This window comes from Belonocnema kinseyi, chromosome 4 (genome assembly GCF_010883055.1).
Source record: "Belonocnema kinseyi isolate 2016_QV_RU_SX_M_011 chromosome 4, B_treatae_v1, whole genome shotgun sequence".
Taxonomy (NCBI): Eukaryota; Metazoa; Arthropoda; class Insecta; order Hymenoptera; family Cynipidae; genus Belonocnema; species Belonocnema kinseyi.
The window spans coordinates 12,381,266-12,388,913 of record NC_046660.1 but is presented as its reverse complement, the minus strand read 5'-3'; positions in this window follow the sequence as shown (position 1 = coordinate 12,388,913).

The window sequence follows — 7,648 nt, the reverse complement described above, 5'->3', positions numbered from 1 at the left end:
GGCGCATACTTTGAATAAAATATTTGTTATCATTCTCTTGAAATAAATGTGTTTTTTTCTTGAAAAAATACCGGTTTCATATGTATACACCTGGTATTTTTGAAGTAATATCGATTGATGATAGTCTCATCAAAAATTCAATGTGCCAGAAGAGGTTTTCCCCTTTGAGATTTGTAGTCTTGGCCCACGGTTGATAACGAAGGGCAACCCGATTCCGCGTATAGAGTAAAGGTAACAGCTAGTCTGGTGGTTGATTCCAATAAAGTTACAAAACACAGATAGTGCATGTCACTTCCCTCTGCTTTTTGCTCCATTTCGCAACGTATTTCGCAAAATTTAGGGACACCATCATCAAGACCTGGCCCTTTGGAAGAGCCGTTCATCTCTAGAATTCTTCTATTATGTCAGAATTGTGAGTAAACAAAAATAAGTAAACAATTCTAATCGTTTAAATAATGCTGCCTTCTGCTACCCGCTGGTTTCCATCTTTCGAAAAATTAATAATAGCCACTATCGTTGGCTAACTCGTACACTAACGAGACCTCGCCTTTATGATACGGAACGGGCCGTGGAATCGCTTTCAGAGCTTGGACGTGATGCCTTCTCTTTAGATGAAAGATTCATCCAACGTTTGAGGACGCGGGTGCCCATCTGGTATTTTACATCCCCACGTGACCTATTATAGTACCTAGTCTGTTTTTCGTGTGCATCCTCCAAATGTAATTTTACTAAATCTCTCAACTCCTGCAACCGTTCCATTCGCTGAACCCATCGTTCGCGGTCAGGTTCGGGGACTTCCAGAGGACCCTCCTCTTTTGCTCGCAAACTTTATTTTGGCCGCGATTCCCTACCAAAATTCAGAAATACCGGACCACAAACGCTCGAATCATAGATTTTAAAATCCCATTCATACGCTCCGTTGGATTAGCTTGAGGGTGGTATCCTAGATTCTTTTAATGATGAATACCATGAAACTGAATTATCTCTGCCATGATTCTATTGACGAACTCAGTTCCGTTATCCGTGCGGATAACATCGGGTTTCCCCCATGGAGAGATTATCAGATCTTCGAGGGCGGCCCCCACATTTTTGGCATTGGCCGCACGAAGGGCCAAACACTCATTCCACTTAGAGAATTAATCGTGAAAAACGATAATATATTTGTTACCCGCCCTGCTTCGTGTATAAGGCCCCATACAATGCATGGATACCAATGCCCATGGTTGATTAACGATTCTTTTTCCAGGAACCCGGGAGGGACTTGCTACGACACTTTTGAACGCTGATATGTATCGCACGCCCTGACATACCATACAGTATCGCGAAAAATTCCCGGCCAATTATACAACGTTGCGGCCCTACCATCGGTCTTTTCCACGCCGAGATGGCCGGATTGCGGTACATCGTGAACCTCAGTTAGCACTTCATATCTTTTCTCCACAGGAATGACCAATTTCTGGGCTTCCTGGTCCTCCAGAATTGATTTAATTAGCGGATTAGGCCGGAAAAAATAAGAGTGACCTTTAACAACCATCCAGCTGCGATACTTTGTCGGATAGTTCTGAAAATCTACAACTCTACGTCATTACCACGTGTCCGCAACTTCCTCCTCTGCACTGACCATAATAGTCCTATCGTCTTCGTACATTAGTGGAAGCGCACCTGGTACATGGTGCTCGAGTGATCCGTAATCACCGTAAAATGAAATCCCTCTAAATAGTGCCGGAATATCCGAATCGACGAAATCTACACCTTCAATAACTTGTGTAAGAACTGCACCAAGTCCATAAGCACTGGCGTCTGTCTGTAGAACGAACGGCACTTCAAAATTTGTACATGCAAGTTGTAAGTGCAAGTTTAATCGCCGCAAATGCTGCCTCTGGATCCTCGCCCACTCCCATCCACGATTCTTTCTCAAAAGCCTCTTCAAGGCTTCAGAAAGTGTGACAAACCCCTGGATAAATCGTCGATACCAGCTAGCCATTCCCAAAAATCTCCGCAATTGTTTAATGTTGCAAGATTCTGGATAATCCAGTACGGGGGCTACACGTTCCGCATCCGGCTGTAAGGCCCGTCCATTCACCCGGTACCCCAGGTAACGGACTTTAGATCTACAAAAGACACTTTTTTCGGGGCTGATCGTTAATCCGGCACCATAAATATTATCAAGAACCCTTTTCAGCCAATAAAGATGCTCCTCAAAACTTTCCGATACTATGATATCATCAAGATATGGAAAGCAGTGAGGACGCTATACCGGACCGATTAACTTGACGATTAATCGTCGAAAGGTGGCCGGTGCACCAGAGAATCCGAAAGGCATTCGTTTATATTGAAAAAGGCCCCGCTGCGGTACTGAGAAAGCCGTCACTGTACGACTATCCTCCTCTAATGGAACCTAATGGTACGCCAAGCTCAAATCAATCGTCGAAATGTAGTGAGCCGATCTCAGCTTATCAAGAATATCTTAGAAAAACGAGAGCGGATACGCGTCACCCTTGGAGACCTCATTGACTTTTCGATAGTCGACACACATGCGGTAAGATCCGTTGGGCTTTTCACTACTACATGGGATACTCAATAGTGTCTCTGTTTGACTGGTGGATGTCCTTGGACATCAACTCTATGTTTGACGAGAGTATTCTTCCCAATTTTTGGCGCTTCCGAAGGTATCGCATCCAATAAAAATTCCTTAAACTGAGCTTCCTCCGCTTCCGACAACTCAACTATGGCGCAACACGTTTCATGTTCCGCAACTCTTTTCCGACTCCATTGTCTATATGTCACCGTTACCATAGTGGACAATGTGGTCTATACCCGGACGTCTTGCCAGATACGACGAGTTTTTTAAGCCATTCTGGATGAGGCCAATGTTCCGCATGAAATCCCATCCCAAAATACAATCAGGTGAGACCTTGCTTGCTGTGCGAAAAGCAACCTCTTGAATTACACCTTCCAGTTCCACTGGAAGGAAAATGCGGCATAACACTGTCGACGTCGTGCCATTAGCTACCCTTATAATTTTGGCCTTTGGGTCAATCATCTTACGCCCTACTTCGGCAACCAGCCGTTTACTCAAATCCTCGGTCAAAAGTTATCGCGATGACCCGCCATCAATAAGCGCAGTTATATCTTCCCCGCCGAATCTAATTATTGCTAACAATCGCGAAAACTTATCTTCTACTTCTATCTCGCCGCACAACGGAGTTTCGTCCACGGTCGGAATGCCAGGATACCGTCCCGAGATGCATCCTGTTCTTCTAATTCTAAGGAGCTTACTTCCCTACTACAGCCGGCGACGGCTCCCTCTCTCCCCTAAAACGTCATCAGGAGTAATTTAGAGCGCTGTGACTGAACAACTGGTGAGTCATCCAGTCCAATAATTTCTACCGGTGCCTCGATCTTCGTATTTACCCCGAGTACACGGTCTAACCTCGAGACTTCACAACTACGTTGTTTTACGTTTCAGAAAAAGACGGGGTTATTATTTTAATCATGGATTTCGGAGTGGACGATGCATTCCTATCTGCCCCGTCTTTGCCCTGAAAAGTTTCGGGAGGAACTAGGGGTCTTGGCTTTTCCTGCCCGGAATACGTGGCCCAACTTTAGCCAATTAAAACATTTAATATTTTTGCCGTCACGTTCTATTCTACTTTTGATGTAGCTATTACACCCACTATTCCCATCGGAATGACAAGGTTCCCCCACTTTTCTACCACAATCATTGCTAACCTAAGTAGTCTTTCTTATATTTCTTATCCCTATCATTCTTTAATAAGCTTTCTATGGATTTAAGTTGCTTTCTAAGATCATCTATGCCAGGATCAATCCTGGGTTCGTTAATCGCAATAGCCGCCACCGGAAGTTCGTTACGTTTGTTTTCAATACCTTTCGCTGTTTTGTTTTTACTTGGCTGGTACGCATGCTCCGGAAGAAACGACTCTTCTGGTCTCGGTGGTAATGCATCGTCATCTTTCCTAGCTGCAGACCTTTCGTAGTCTTGAGCTAAAGCCGCCAATTCGTTATACGAACCAAAGTCTTGGCGCTTATCGCTTATCTGATTTGATAGTGCATATTACGGTAGGCCCTGTCTAATTGTTCCTCGAGAGGAATAGTACGCGGATAGAGACGATATAGGCGCATCATGTATGTGAGGTAGTCTGCGCTGGACCTCTCTGGCCCTTGCCTACGAGTTATAATCTGTTCTTCCAGCCGTTTTGATAATTAACATCGCCAAACCTTGTACTGAAGTCATATTTAATGTGTGACCAAGATCTCCCTAAATGTCTATCATGTCTAAACGAGACTAGCGCGATTCCATCGAAGATGAAAGGCATAGCCAATAAAAGCTCCTCCTGGTTCAAGGAATCAGCGGCCCTACCTTCGTCATCCCTATCCAAAAAGGTTACAACGCTTGTTTCTCCCTGACCGGTAAAAATAATGTTCCATTGCCTCGAGATTTGTGATAAGCTTTTTCCCCCTCGTCGATATGGTTGACCTTCACCCCTATTACATGGCTGAAAAATGACCCTATGGTGACTTTGATCTACGTTTTTACCGTACGGCGAATGCTGTGCATAGCTTTGCCTATAGTTATCATTTAACTCACCGGTGTACCCCTTTCTGAAGTAGCGGGTTTCATCGTTTGGCCTGGCACCTAAGTTTGTTATATGGTTACCTAATTGACCCCTGAAAGGCATTGGTTCATGGGTCACTTGATTTTGTGGTTGAAAATTTTGTAATCCGGCGTAAGTTCCATTACTTGTTTCACAATGTAACGCCCTAGTATGTATGCTATAATATTCTTCCGTCGAGTTAAGATTTTAAAAACCCCTTGTATAACCTTTTTGCGGATGTGCCGCTCTAACTAGATGACTTGGCCTACTCGGTGTACTTTCTGGCGAAAAGTTTCGGTCAGCCTATTAGTACCCATACCCATAGGCTGACCGATCTACACTATGCCCTAACTGAGGGTTATTTGTATCCTGTATCCTTTCTCCAAATTTTAATCCTTTTGAGTACCTATAATCTAGAGCCCCACCTACGTAACTAATTGTCGATGAAGAGAGGGGGGGAGGATCGCATCCTGAACGAAGTCGCTGGATTCCCTGCTATCCCTAATGAATCGCCATTTGTCTGAGCTAAGCTATTATTTGTGAAATTTATCGTGACCACTTAAGGGTCTAAACATATTAGCATCCGAAAAATTAACAGAGCGCTGCATTTCCGATTGACGTATCGCACTAGTAGGCCGCGCCTCGGCCTGGAAGTTAAAATTAGGGGGAGTGTGTTCCGTTCCCATTGCATTCAAAGTATTGTAAAGGGGTAGTGTGTTCGGCCACTCGTATTTAGAAACCATGTTTCTTGAATTTACTTGTGGAATATAATTAATTTTCGGCCTATTGTCTGAAATCCGGCGCACGGTTGCCGTACCTGTATTTGTGATAATAGTCACGGTGGAGGTAAATGTCGATAGCTGGACTCTATCCTCTGCCTCACTGGCTTACAAAAGTGTAGGTCCGAAAAGGAACTTGGTCCGACGTATCTTCATCAATTCCTGTCCGTATAACCTCCCCCGTGAACCTACGGCAGTACCGGATAGCCCTGTCCAAAACTTACTACCGTGAACCAGTATTATTCACAAAATGGGCATTGAAATTCGTTCAGTATTAAGTGTAGTCAGTCAACTAAAGTCTTGTTCCTTAGCCATGATTTCCTGTATTTTGAGAAGGTTAAATTTGATTACAAAAACAATTTTTTCAACAATTGTACTTAATCTAAGATTAAGGCAATTAAATCCGTTAAGCAAAAATAATTCAATTGATTTCAAATCAGAGTAATTGAAGCCAAACTGATGTAAAATTGAATCAACATCAATCCGGACAAACCGTAATTAAATCAAAATGACTCAACATTCACTCGATCAGAAAAAATCATATTTAAAAAAAAAATTACTTTCAAAAACCGGTTCCCCTAAAATAATTCAAAATTAAATAAAATCCAAGTCCGATCGATTCCCAAATTGAATTAAACAGATTCAAAACTGAACCCCCGAATCCGATTACTTCAACACTAAATTAAAATCGGATCAACTCTAAAAATAAATCGAACTGACTCACGAGGAAATAATTTTTATTTTAAATAACCATAAGTTGAGCCCAACCCGATCAACTAGAGCTTAATTTAAACAAAAAGTGCTAATGGACCGAAACTGTCGCGAAAATCACCAAAGCGAAGACAATAAAGTACTTGAAAGTGGGAGAATATCATTTGTATTCTTGTTATTGTCCCAATAAACACCGATATCCAGCACGCATTACCGCAGTTTTGTACCCGTGCCTTGCCCTGTCACAATTTCCGCACGAAGAGAAGGAAACAAAAATTACGACAAATAATCCCATCGACCTATTCTCGGAAATGTAATAAAAATTCAAAAAAATAATTTTCGGTAAAGCCCCTACAACCGATCCGCGTATTCACTTATATTTGTTGAAACCGTTAGACTTGTCAAACGATCCCGAGCCTATCCGAGTTTGTACGAACATTCTGCGACTCCGTGGGCCTCCCGCACTGTAGAATTTTCGCTGCTGAGTGACTGTTACCTCACTCAAAGGAAAATTCCACTTCCGAATGCTTTCCCAGGGACGCCGCCGAAACACTTTTCGCGCGCTTTTCACCTCAAACCGCACCACAAACACGAAAATTTCCACCTCACGAAAATATACATAGATTAAAATTCCAACACAGGCATCATAAATAATAAAAAAAGTCAATAGCACATAAAAATTTAAAGTAAACGCATTATAAAAATCAATCAGGTAAATCAATCAAAAAAAAACAATCAGGTAAAACAGTATAAAAAATCAATCAGGTAAAATCATCAAAAAAACAATCAGTAAACAACGCTTCAAAGGTATCCTGTGCATCCATAAAAAAAACTTTTAACCGGTAAACTTCCTTCGTATTTCTTTTTGCCCGTATAACGTTGGACGCCACTTGTGACGGGATTTTTGAAAGACCGTTCCTAAAAATTAAAAAATAAATAAATAAAATTCGACCATTAAAATTCACTGCCGGAATGTGAGGCTTTAAAGGATTCTTTCTTTAGCGCCAGATACTATAATAGTACCGCCTCAACACAAATTAACCAGAAAGAATTAAAAAAATAATCACCTCGGCTTCAAACGTCAGTAGAGGTACATGGGTGAAAACCTGAGAATCTCATGCGTGCAGATAAATGAACAAAGGGGGATTAAAAGAAAACTATCAAGTATTTAAATGTTAATAAGTATCAAATTAAGACGAGTTTATCCTAAAAAAATGCTTTCCATTTCCGAAATAAAACAACAAGTCAAAAGAAAAACAAAACCAGAAACAAAGTCGAATTTTTCTGGAAAGATTAATAGAAAATAATTTAGGTCTGTAAATCGGCAAGTGAATCACAAAAACAAAAGATTGATGAATTATTTTTATGACCGTGCATAAAACGGCGGGAGTTTTCTTTTTTAATACCTTTTCCGTCATGGAGCACGACACTGAAAGTAAATCGAATCACATTTTAAATAGTAAATTTAAATTAAAAATTTTTTAGTGAATCACATTTTAGCAAATCTGGCCGTCTTACCTCGCAGTTACAGAATTAGTAGAA